Consider the following 12,925-nt stretch of genomic DNA (forward strand, 5'->3'; position numbering starts at 1 on the left):
CCCAGCACTGGCAGAGCAGAGGGATAAAAGCTCTGAGTTTAGTGCAGGCTGAGCTTTCAGTGGCTGACAGAGGCTGGAGTAGAGGCAGCAATCCCAAGCCCAAGCAGTAGTAAGGCTGTAGTAGCTGGGGTGGATTTTGGAGCTTTGGGGATGGCAGGAGATGTGGGGGCTGAGAGAGGAAGGCTGAGAAGTGCACCAGACGTTCCTCAGCAGAGTCAGACTCCTAAGGGCCTCCAACCTATTTAAAAAGGATCATCATTCATCAGCACCATCATCATTATCTGCTGGATCGGGAGGAGGAGGGGAGTGATAATCAGCAGGAGATGATCAGCGCCTTATCACCCAGATCCTTCATTTTGGTGCTTAAACTGCAGGATTCTTTCAGGAGAGATAATTCATATTTTATCATTAAAAGTGCTGATGGTAACCTCGTTAATAGATGGATATTGCTAGCACACACAAAAAAGCTAACGTGATCAAGTGTGAGGCTTCTATTAAATTACTTAAACCAGTTTAGCTCACCTCGACATCCCTCCCCTCCCGTGCCATCAGACACTGCTTGTACACGGCACACAAAATCTATAAACTCTTTCCAGGAATACAAAAGCATTCTCTATGATGTTGATAAGAAACAGGACAGTCACTCTCCCCTGACATATTTGTTCTTTAAAAACAAATCAATGGTGCAGGGATTTGGCACCTGAATGCAGAACAACGGCTTGATGAGGCAAAGATTGTCTTCATTAAGGACATTAATATTCATAGAGAGTAGAAAATCTGACACAAGAGAGGACTCACTAACCTTTTCTCATATTAGATTTTTACTTCTTAACACAATTACAGTCCGGCAATGACTTAATTAATGCTGCTTTTTGTCAGACTGCTTTAAAGAGCTGTCAATTTGGTCCTGCAGAGGCTGTCAGTGAAAGAGAAAGACAGTCATCTAGGCTAAAAAGACACAGGAAGAAATTCAAACACTTAATAACATTCAAAGTGCTATGCAAAGTCACATATCAACCTGTATTAAGGAGAGTTTTTGTCTTTCCTCTCCTCGTAGTTATGCTAATATTTTCCAGGTGGAATGGGGGCTGCTGCCACCTCTCATTGCGAGGGGCAGGGCAGAGAGGAGGGGGCTCAGCAGTCCCAGGGCCCTTTGGCTTCAGAGCATCGGGGCTCTCTCCATCCTCTGGGGCACCAGATCCACCCCAGGAATCCTTGGGAAGTGCCAGCAGCGGTTCCAGCTGTAAAAATCCTGGAGCTGTTCACTTCTCCTCCAGCCTCCAGCAGCCAGGGAAGCGTTTGGGAAATCTCCCCCTGTCAGGCTGGAGGGATCTGAACCACTGAGGGTTTTCAGTCTGAGGGCTCAAAGTTGTTCAAGGCTCCTTCCCAGCCCCAGGGAGCTCAGCTGCTCAGTGGGAATGCACTCAATAAAGTGCAGGAATTCACCTGCTTGCAGTCACTGGGCCTTATTCTAAACAGCTCTGGAGGGAAATATTTCGTATTTTTTTGACCTCTGTGAAAATGAACATTTGAGGCTGGAATGTGAGCGCTGCTTAAATTTTCTTTATTTATTCAACTAATAAATATATTTTATTAAAATATTTAAAGTGCAGTATATAAAAAAAATTTTTTTTAATCTACATTAAGTTAGAAAAAGCTTACAAACTGCTTTTTGCAACTGTTTAGAATCACAGAATACCTCAAATTGTATAAATGAGTCCAGTTCCCTGCTCCTCATAGAACCACCTAAAACTAAACTGTAGCTAAGAGTGGCATCCAGAATTTGTTGCACACCTGGGTTGGACTGTGATGCCCAAATAGGATGTTAAATCCAGCTTTACATCACATGTGCCATTTAATTCTGGAGGTTTATTGGCTCCTTTGAGTTTATTTTAGGAAGTGGTTTAAGGGAATAATGTAAAAAAATAAGAATGTTCTTTATATACCAGCACAATCAAAAAAAAAAGGTAAAGCACACAGCAAGTTTGTATGTCATGTTCTGGAAGGATAATTATCTAGAAATGTAATTATAACACGCACCTGATTTAATCAGCACAGTTTGATCCCTGTCAGAGGTGCAGGGACCAGAGGAGGGATGGATCAGAAGACATTGCAGAAGGTCTGGAGATATTTTTCCCGTTGAGTTTCAGATGCTCTCCGTGGTGTGAGGTGTGTGTAACTCGAGGGGGAGCTGGGGATGGTGATGATCTCACCCAGGGATGCTGAGGGTGGGACCCTGTGCAGGACCATGGAGCCCCAAACCCAGCTCCTGCCCTAAACACAGCACAGCTCTGAACCTGCTGACAAAATGGGCCTTTTTTAATTCAGGAAAAACTCTCTGGTCGGTTCAGCTCTTCATTTGATAACACAGCACAGGAAGGGAGAGGCAAGCTTTTGTAGAGATAGAAATGTGAGTCAACTTTTAAACTATTTACCTTATAAGCTGCTTACGAGGCACAGACTCTCCTCTGAAAGCCTCGTGTAAAAAAGCCTTGTCTTATTTCAGAGAACACAGAAAACTGCCCTGAAGTCTCACTGCTGGGAATATTTCACTCTGTGTGTGTGGAGGGGGGCTTGGCTTTCTGGAAATGGGGCCACACCTACAAGAAATCCATTTCCATTCCAAAAAAAATCAGGGAAACACGGAAAGGACCTGAGAACTGGATGTTGTGAGGACGTGCTTTCCTCCCTGGGGAAATGTTATTTGCTTTGTAGAGTGGAGTCCTGGAAGATTTGGACAGAACTGAGTTATGCAGCCTTAATATGATTGAAGAACTATCTTGTTGACAAGTGCAGAATTATAGATTGGAATCCATTAGCTAAAAGGGCCCACAAACATTTGAATAATGGCCCTCACATTTTTTCCATTGGTCTATCAAACAAAGGATCCAATTAAAAAAAAAAAAAAAAAAATCTTAGAATCTTGGAGTTGCAATTTAAAGAGACTGAATTAAATTTCCTTGCACTGTAGATAAGTTTGGTTTTTTTAAAATCTCATATTAGAAAGGGGAGGTTTGGTCTGTGCTTCTACACTCAGAGCTGTGTATTTTTGGCAGCGAGTATTTTGTCATAAACATAAACATCTTCTGCTTAAATCCAAGAGGAAAGCCACCAAATGAGTTTGGCATCAGAGGCAGAGTTGGAAGGAGCAGGGCTGAGGGCTGGAGGTGCTGAGCTGATGGAATTCAGCGTCACCTCCCTGTGCCACGGAGTTCCTGCTCTCACCTGGATGCTTTACCTGCTCTCATTGTGTGTTTGCCACCTTTCAGAGCTGGTTTATCCCTAGAATATCCCAGAGCTGGTTTATCCCTAGAATATCCCAGAGCTGGTTTATCCCAAGTTTGTTCCAGAGCTGGTTTATCCTGAATACATCCCAGAGCTGGTTTATCCCCAGTACATCCCAGAGCTGATCAGAGTGAGGATGCTGTGCTTGGTCTGGTGCTGCACGTGGGGTTTCAGGTGGGAACTTGAGCAGAGTTTGTGAGTGTGGAAGCAGCAGCTGCCTCCTGCAGGAGGGGTTTATTCCATCATAAACACCCTGAGCTGCAGGGACCTGCAGGGACCATCCAGGGCATGACCCCTGACCACCAACCCCAGCCTGGGCATCCCTGGAGCTCTGCCCAAACTCTCCTGGAGCTCTGGCAGCCTCGGGGCTGGGACCATTCCCTGGGGAGCTGGGCAGTGCCAGCACCCTCTAAAATCCATCAAAACCCCCCCTGGCACAGCCCCAGCCCTTCCCTGGCTCCTGTCCCTGCATCACCCCTGCAGAAGTTGCAGCTGCCCCTCACCAGGAAGCTGCAGATGGTGATGAGCTCTCCTCAGCCTCTTAAATTCCTCCAAGGCATTGCAGTCTTCTCCTGTAGTTGCCACATCAACATTTCTAAAATTTATAAACAAAAAAAAAAAAAAGTTTGGGACTTTGAGGTTATTTCAGAAAGCTCCAATCCATCCCATTTCACACAGATGGGGAATTGCTGCTGCACCAAGCAGAGCTGAAGGCAGCGGGGAGGAAGAAATCTTGTTGGTTTTTTGGAGTCTCTTTCCTCATCTTTTGAGTTCTTCTCCTCATCTTGCAGATCTTTTGTGGGTGAGCCAAATGTAATCAGGTTTGGCTCACTTGGAGGAATTAGGATGACTGCAAAGTATGCCAGATTTCAAAACAATTTCTAACAGTTTCTGTGATACTGTGTAAGCAACTGAAAATTGACATGTTGTGTTGTGCCCAAGTCAGCCAACTGCTGTCACTGAATAATTAGATTCTCTAGAAGAAGAGAAAGGGTTTGTTTTTTTTTCTGAACAGAATTATTAGAAAATAATGTAGTAGCTATTTTATATAGGGATAGGCTCAAATTATTCTGCTCTTACAAGCAAATTTTTAAAAATAGTTTGCATCTGGCCCCCAAAAGTCTTTCGTGTATTTTTATGTTTAAAAGTATAAATAAGTTGTTTGGGCATTTTTATGCCAGTATGTGTGGTTGCACATGGAGAAGTCATCGTTGCAGATGGTTTAATATTGTTTTTCCTAATAGGAATTAATTATTCTCTTTAATTCTTTTTATTTCATGTGGCGCATCAATTCTACAAATTGAGTTCTAATATCAGACATAGGTCATGATCTAATTATAGCTGGATCTGCCAGGGAGTTATGATATTTGTGGGATAGATTTAGTGCCTGATTCCCCAGGAACTTCTGCTTCTGTCAAGTTCTGCCATCCCCCCTGAGCTGGGCAGAGCTGGACTGAGCTCTCTGCTTTGCTGGGCTCTGCCCCTCCCAGAGAGAGAGAGAGGGGGGCACATTCCCTGCTGGAAGGACAGGGCAGGAATCCTGGCCCTGGAGAGCCACTCCCAGTCCCATTCCCATCCCTCTGGAGATGCTGATCCACTCCCAGTCCCATTCCCAGTCCCATTCCCAGCCCTCTGGAGATGCTGATCCACTCCCAGTCCCATTCCCAGTCCCATTCCCAACCCTCTGGAGATGCTGATCCACTCCCAGTCCCATTCCCATCCCTCTGGAGATGCTGATCCACTCCCAGTCCCACTCCCATCCCTCTGGAGATGCTGATCCACTCCCAGTCCCATTCCCAGCCCTCTGGAGATGCTGATCCCCTCCCAGTCCCATTCCCATTCCTCTGGAGATGCTGATCCCTTCCCAGTCCCATTCCCAGCCCTCTGGAGATGCTGACCCTGCCTGGAGGGGAGATCTGGATCAGATCCTTGTGGGATTCTGCTGCTTTGCATCAGCTGGAGAGACTCAGTTAAATGCTGATGTTAAAGCAACTGCAATGAAATTGGAATAAGTGAAAATACAGGGATTTCTTTTTCTTTGCTCATATTTTCTAAGCTGTCTTGTTGCTTCTTTTGGTGATTCTATCAAAGAGCAGCACAACTTTAAAACTGTTATTTTATTTTTATCTTAGTCCAAGGCTTATCTGATAGCCCCTTCTTGTGTATCCTTTCTAATTGAATGGCCCCTTCTAATTCATTGTTTGAGCTTTCTTTTCATAAGGGCCCAGAGTAATTCCTAAAGCAATAGAAACTCAAATTTTAACAATATTTTTAATAACAACAAAGGCCAGTGCAAAAACTCACATGACAGCAATTAATGGAAAATATTTTTATTCTGGAAGTGTTTTTTCTATTGGTCTAACTCTTGACAGAGACTCCTCAGACTGTAAATATTTCAGAAGGTGATAGTACGGATAAATATTATGTATTTTTGAAACTTCTACTCCTTTTTTTCCCATTAAATGCAGCTGCAAAATTCAGTTAAGGGTACAGGAGAGGCTGGAGAGGAGACTTTTGTTTCTCCCCTGAAAATCCTCCCCTTTATTTCTTTAGATCCAGCTGTAGAATTCCTCATACTTTGCTGGCACTCTTACAAATGAGAGATAAATAATAAACAGTTTCTCTCAGGGCATCCAGAGCTCCATATATAAATCTATATTAAATCCAAGGTTAATGATGGCTTTTCTGCTTTATTGACGGCAGGGAGCACTTCTTGAAGGAGCTCCTTAGTGGCAAAGTCTCTTTTCAGAGCTTCTTAAGCAAAATGAGACTTTAAGTTTTGACCATTTTATTCTGCCACACGTAAAAGAGGAAAAAAAAAATAAAAAAATTGTTCTATTTGTCAGCTGGGGAAAGAAATATTCTTTATTTTGCCCAAATTATTTCATATCTGTGACATCCCTAATTTGATTTGGTCTTGCAGAGAGAAGTGCTGCTGTTCTCATTAGTACTTTGCAGTTCTCCCTTCCCTGGCTGAGGTGGAAGCAGCTTTAAATCATGTGGGAGAGCAGGGAAGGGAAAAGAGAGAAAACAAGCTTTTTGAACCCTGTAATGTAAATTTGCAGACAATTATTCATTATTAACTGCCTGAAGCATCACACCTCTCTCACCTTTGCTGGAATGTCTGAACATTAGGGTAAACAACACGCTGCTGTCTTATCATAATGCCGCTTGCTTCACTGCAGCAAGAACTTGTCAGAAACAGATTGTGATGTTGACTTCTCAATAGGGGAAAAAAAGGGCCTAAATTAGACTTCTATAAAAAGAATATTGCATATTTATTTCCACAATAACGCCAAGGAAAAACGTTAGTCAAGAAGCAAGCAATTGGGTGAATAAATAAGCTTGTCTTTGTTCTCATCAATTAAGTTATTACATCAGTTGGAAAACCAGTGAATTATAATACAGATGTTTAATGAAACACTGCTGTGCCTATAAGTCAAACTCCTATTTTGTGGTGTGATTTTGGCTGCATAGTTTTGTGTGTGTTAAACCGTATTTATTAGCTGATACCCATTATTATTTTGAGCAAGGTATAATTCAGTTGTCAGGCTCCAGCTCCGGGAAGGAGATTTAATCAGTGAGAGCCCGCTTTGCTGCTGAGCATAAAACAATGCGGGTTTCATGAAGCAATCACACCAGTGTGAAAAAATGGGATTAATTAGTATTGTACAAGAACAGGCAGCATGCTCATTAAAACCTTGTGAGCTGCCTCTTGATAAACTGCCACTTGATAGGGCCGCATTAATGTGACAAGGCAAAGACTTTATTTCCAAATCCTTTCTGATTTTATCTCACTTTTAAGTTACCTGAATTGACTCTCCAAGGCTTTTGGAATACAAAGATCAAAATTGCAGCGAGAGATCCCCAAGACACCTGGACAAAGGAGCCGTGCTCAGATAGCGAGGCTTCAAAAGACAACTTCTTTTTTTTGAACTCCCATTCAAACATAAATCAATAGCTGTACCGTGAGGTGGCTCCAAAGGTGGGAAATTTGCATTTACACTCAGCAGGTTGGGCTGGAACTTATTTGCCGATTAGCAGCTAGCTAATGAATCCCCTCTCATCCCATCCTAGCTGCTCACCAAGGCCTGCCTTCATCTGCTTGGAGCCTGATGAATATTCCTACAGCTCCTCCGAGGGAAGGGGAGAACAAGGTGGGCACTCCCAGCTCAACATCTGTTTCTGACAGTTCAGCTCGGCCACTGAACAACTCCTGCTCAAAGTTCTTTTTTTTTTTATCATTTCTTTTAGGAAATACGGGCTAAAAGTGTAGATCCCTGCTAGTGAGTTTGTTTCTACATGACAAAACATAACAGGAGACATGCCTGAATAACAGCAGTGAGTGTTGGAGAGGGTGTATTTTTGATCTCCTGTATTTTCCTTTAGGCAGAATGTTTTATTCCTTCCTGAATTTGTAGTGGTTCTGATGATTTACTTGCACATAATCTTGGCTTTTTTTTTTTTTTTGCCTTTCCTATTTGAGAATTAGTGGCTCTAATGAAATTACAGCTGAACTTGTAATAGTTAAGCAGATCCCTCAGCTGTTTCATGATGCAGAGGTGCTCCAAGATGCTGACTTTCCATGTAGCTTTAGCTGACATTGTATGTAAGGCAATTGTAATGCAATAGAGTTACCTGTCAGCATATATTTGTAGGTGTGGAAAATGCCACTCAGAGAACACAGATCTCATATTCCCCGAAGCTTTTTCCCCAACTATTTTATTTTTTAAGCAAAAACATCTTGTTAAAACTCAAGACCCTATTAAAGCAACGCCATCCAGCACCCAGTCAGAGGATTCAGTCACCAATTATGGATTGTTTGCATCTGTACAGGTGCAATCCCACCCAGAGCTGCCAGGGAAAGCAGAGCCTGGAGGGCAAAGCACCTGAGCTGGCTGGAGAGGGACGAGCAGGACGCTTTACAAAGTGATGTGTTGCAATATTATTAATTTAAGCCCTTAGATTTCATTGTTGTGATCCGGGTTACGTGATGCAATGCAAGGTGACAGCCATTGAATTAATAGAAAATGGGATTCATCTCTTGAAATTCCACACAAAATAGAAGTAGGAGACAGACAAAATAAAGGGAGATGGATAGACAGACTGATAATGCCACTAATACTTTTAAATTTGAATCGAATGGGGGAGGTAATTTTAAACATTAATGGTATTTATCAACAGTGTGATAGCAGGGAGAGGGGATCACACTCCCTCCTCTCTCTCTCCTTCTTTCTCTTTCTCCCTTTCCTTGATTGCTTTGTTGAGCAAGTCAGTGAATATTTTACACTTTGTTTCTTTTATTTTAGCAAATGAACTGCCTCGAGCTAATGTAGTGTAAGTGGAAATTTCGAGCACCAATGTCTACTGCATGATCCAATAATAGGAACTTTCCTTCCCTCCCAGCTCTGGAAGGCAGTGTAACAGCAAACTCCCAGTGCCTCCAGGTAGTCACATGCCTGATTTATGATTATAAACTGCAGCTCTGGAAGAGGTTAGCTAGGTAGTTTAAATCACTGCTTTCTCTCTAATGAACTGGGCTCACAGAGAAAACACTCCATGCAACAGCCTCAGCTGGGTGTCACTTATGCCCTACATCCTCCTCCTCCTCCTCCTCTGTGTGTCCAGCTGGAATTGTGTTCTTACAGGATTTTAATTGTGGATGCCAGTTTGGGAAATGGTGTTCCTGAGCACTGGGAGAGATGAGTTTTCCTGCTGTTGTTTTTGTTTGTCTTGGTGCCAGGTGCCCGTTCCAAACGTGGTGTGGGCAGCACAAAAGGAGTAAAACAGAAAGGCCAAGGCAGACACCACCCCCAGAGGGAACAAGGAGTTTCCTTGCCCAGTGGTGATGATGAGCTCTTCTTGTCTAAAACCAGTGTTAGACCATTGCACCAGCCTCTAAATAGAATTATAACAATGCTAGAGATGCCTGAGAGATGCAAATAAAGGAATAGCCAAGGTGTTGCTGCAGATAGAAACTGATTGCAGATTGATGTCACTGATCACAGAATTCAGGGCAGGTGGGGCTGCTGTGTGAACTCCAGGCACCCCTGGAGCAGATCCCTGAAAGCCCTACTGACCTTGACAACAGTGCTATGCTCATATTTTCACATAAACAAACTCTTCTCAGGCAATTTTCCCCAGTGGATTCAGTAGGGATGGACTTTTCCTGGCACAGGGCCTGTTAACCAGTTCTTACTGGTTACTGACTGAAGTCCATTATTTGTAACCCCTCACAGACACCAAACCCAACTTTCTCCTCCTGTGGCCCCTCCCTGGCAGCAGTGCAGGACCTGGGGAGCAGAGGTGTCTATACAGTGACATTTAGATTGGAATGTCTGTCTTTAGGAGGAGTTTTAAGCAGAAATGGAGAATTATTTTAGTGATTTAGTAGGATCTGCTTTCTTCTGTCAGCCAAAGCTTGAGGTGACATCAGTACCTGGGGCTGGTTCTTGGCTGTTCTTCCACGTCTGAGGTCCAGCTGTGATGGAAGAAGGACTAAACCATCCCTGGGTTGTTTTACACAGAGCTGTTGCTCTGCTCCCTCCCTCATGGTGCCCTGTTGGGTGCTGCTGCCTCGGTGACATTTGATGCACTTGCCCCTTTTGAACATTGTTTTTCTTGCTGTTTCTCTGCCTTCTCGCCATCATTTTGGATTCTGATCCTGCACCCCAGCTGGCTGCCAAGCTGATGCTGTCTGCAGGTGGAATAAGCAAAATCCATGCTGTCAATGAGGTCACTAATGAAAATATTGAATAGCACCAGCCCCTGCGGAGCCTCACTTTGTGCAGCCCCATCCTGCCCATCAACCTTTGATAAACACTCTGAGCACAGTTTGGGGGCTGATTTTGTATCTGAACTAAGTACAAGGTATCCTCCAGCCAGCAGGAATTTCTGCAGAAGTTACTGCTGTCTGTTGCTTTTGGTCCCTCTCCTTCCTCACAGAAGTAAATTCAGTCCTCATGTGTAAAATGTCAAACTCTTTTGCTTGTTCTCTTTACAGAATACAGAGAATTTGTTCTAGTTTTCCCATAAATTTTAAAAGAACAAAATTTCTTTATAATCTCCCACTAAGTTCTTTTCCTTATTCCCTTCACTGCTGTGTTTTGTCACCTCACCCATTCTTCAGCATTTCTCAGGAATAACTATTAGTACCTCTGAGCTTTCATTGTTTAAATAGCAGAGGGTGAGGGAGGAAGGACTGCAAAGCAAGCAAACTATTTTAAAATAGCTAAATTGCCCAAATATTTTCAAAGCTTTCTAATCAAGGGCTGGAGCATGGTGGTGACACTCCACTCACTCCCAAAAGGAATTAAACACACAGACCATCCTGAGGACATCTGCCCAAGCTTTCTTCACCTTTTTGAGTTGACAAGTTCATGCAAACCAATTTCACTTGGATTTCTCTATGAATTAGTAAGAGGCAGCTTTTTGGTTGCCATTTATTTCTCAGTTTGTATCTTGAATTTTCCTACTCTGTTCCTCGGACCTTGCCTGAAGAGCCAGAATCTCTCCTGAGCTTTGCAGTTTGAGTCTCCCATTTTTTCACCAAGTTTTGTGCACCTGGGTTTTTTGGTTTGGTGGTTCAGGGGGGTTCATCCCACCAGGGACAGGCAAACCCTGCCCCAGCTGCTCCCTTCAGAGAGCCCAGGAGCTCTCTCCTGTGGGCTCAGTATCTTTATTCACAATCTGCTGTTTCCTCAACAATCCCCCAGAGTTTCTGGCATAAACATTGGAGATTGGTTCTAGGCTTGGAATTGGATTCAGCAGTGCTTGTGCCAATCTGCAGGAAAAGGGCAAAACCAGAATTGTTCCTTCTCCCAGCTCAGCTGCTGTCAAGTGCTGGATTGACACAGAGCAGTCCTTCAGAACTGCAGCTGCTCCATCCAAGATTCAATTTGGGCCCTCTGGGTAGCAGGGAGAAATATTTCTCTGCTGTAAATCACTTACTTCAGACAGAATCCTCAAGTTGTTTTCATGCAGAATCATACAGGGACCTAATTTTCTGTGATGGCTGCTTCAGTTATTGCATCACAAAAATTCCTCACTACGGAGCAGCAGGTTTCATTCATTCCAGCACCACCTATAAATAAGGGTTGTGACTGGAATAGGTCATGAGTGTTCCTCCTGGGAGAACCACACATCGCATTATCTGCGAGGAAAATGTGTTTTAAATTGCATTCCTCTAACTCCATCCTGCCTGCTGCAGACTTCATCTCTGAGCATGCTAAATGGCATCCTTAACACCAGTCCTACAGCGGGGAAAAGCAGCTTTCCACATGCTCATGGAATAATTCAGGCTGGAAGGGACTCCTGGAGGTCACCTGCTTCTCTTGGAGGAGGTAGCAGTTGACACCTCAGAGATTTAATTGGGAATTTAATTTAATTCCCATTAGAATGTGAACCTGCTTCAGTGCCAGGACTCTTTGGGCACGGCGTGGAAATCAGTGGGAGTTTACAGTAAAAACTCATGGATGCTTCAGCTCACCCTGTAGGAAAAGGGAGTCTGTTTAGAGACTTTTCCCACTGAAATTCCCAAATCCCAAATTATTAATTATTTTTCACAGTTTTGGAAATCCTCTTGCATGCACCAAGGAATGATAGTGGAAATGTTTCAGCTGAGTCTTGATGTCAGCTGTCTGTGAGGGAAGATGTTGCTGGCTATATGTGTGGGCAAAGTGTGTTTGGAGCTGAATTAAATGTGTTTTCTTTCTCTGACTTATCCTGTGTGTTTGGAGCTGAATTAAATGTGTTTTCTTTCTCTGACTTATCCTTTGTGTTTGGAGCTTTGCTCCTGGGCTTTGACTTCTGTGCATTGCAGTCCGTGTGACCATGGAAAATTGGGATCAGTGCTGATCAGTTTTCCCAACTTTTCTAAGGCAGTTCTGTGTGCTGCTTCTGGATTTTATGGAAAATACATGTTAAAAATAATAATTATGAAATTAACACTTCACACAGTGTTACCCAGCTGAGGATGCTGGAGGAGCTCAGATAGGAGCACTCCAGTGTCAGGTTAAGTCTGGGACAACTTTTGTACAAGCAGTCAAAATGAGCAGCAGGTGATGCAGATTTTCCAGCAGCAGAATTCCATGGTGGATCTCCTGGACTCTGAGGGGGTTCATCTGGAGGTGTTTTGATCATGAAGGGGCTGGTGTTGTACTCTGAGCTCTGGAAGGGGTGTGCAGCTGCTGTGGGAATGTGCAGGATTCCGGAGCGATGGGCAGTGCCTCAGCCCAGCTCCTCCAGAGCTGTGCCATGGGATCCTTCACCTGCCCTCGGGATGGGCTGACAGAGACCCCCAGGTGCCTGCAAACCCCTTAGAAAGGATCCTAAGAGCCCTTTAACAGCCTGGGTTATTGCTGGGGAAGTGGCAATGGATGCTGTTCCGAGGAGGAGGAGCAGGTCTGAACGGGCTCAGTTTACTGAGGATTTCAGGTGAATTCTGTGTGTCAGGGAGATCCTGCAAGTTCTGCTGTTCTGCAGTGGGGTCTGCTGCCCTCCCTGCTTGGTTTTAGCCTGGTTAGGTCAGAGCTGAGCCTGGGCTGTGTGCACAGGGCAGGTGATGCTGCAGCCCTCATTTCAGCCCTCTCTGGGTGCTGCAGCAGCCTCAGCAGCCCTGCCCCAGCTTCCCCCCTTCCCT

At 44.0% G+C, this 12,925-nt stretch overlaps 1 long non-coding RNA gene across 1 annotated transcript in view; it reads left to right on the top strand.

Annotated features, from left to right (window-relative positions):
- Positions 1–7,997, top strand: part of LOC117245376 — a 35,851-nt gene extending 27,854 nt beyond the window's left edge. The window contains exons 3-4 of the long non-coding RNA XR_004500028.1: positions 7,363–7,442; positions 7,540–7,997. This is a non-coding gene — a long non-coding RNA (uncharacterized LOC117245376). The remainder of the gene's footprint in view (positions 1–7,362; positions 7,443–7,539) is intronic.
- The last annotated feature ends 4,928 nt before the right edge of the window (positions 7,998–12,925 follow it).

This window comes from Parus major, chromosome 20, assembly GCF_001522545.3.
Source record: "Parus major isolate Abel chromosome 20, Parus_major1.1, whole genome shotgun sequence".
In the NCBI taxonomy this organism is placed as follows: Eukaryota; Metazoa; Chordata; class Aves; order Passeriformes; family Paridae; genus Parus; species Parus major.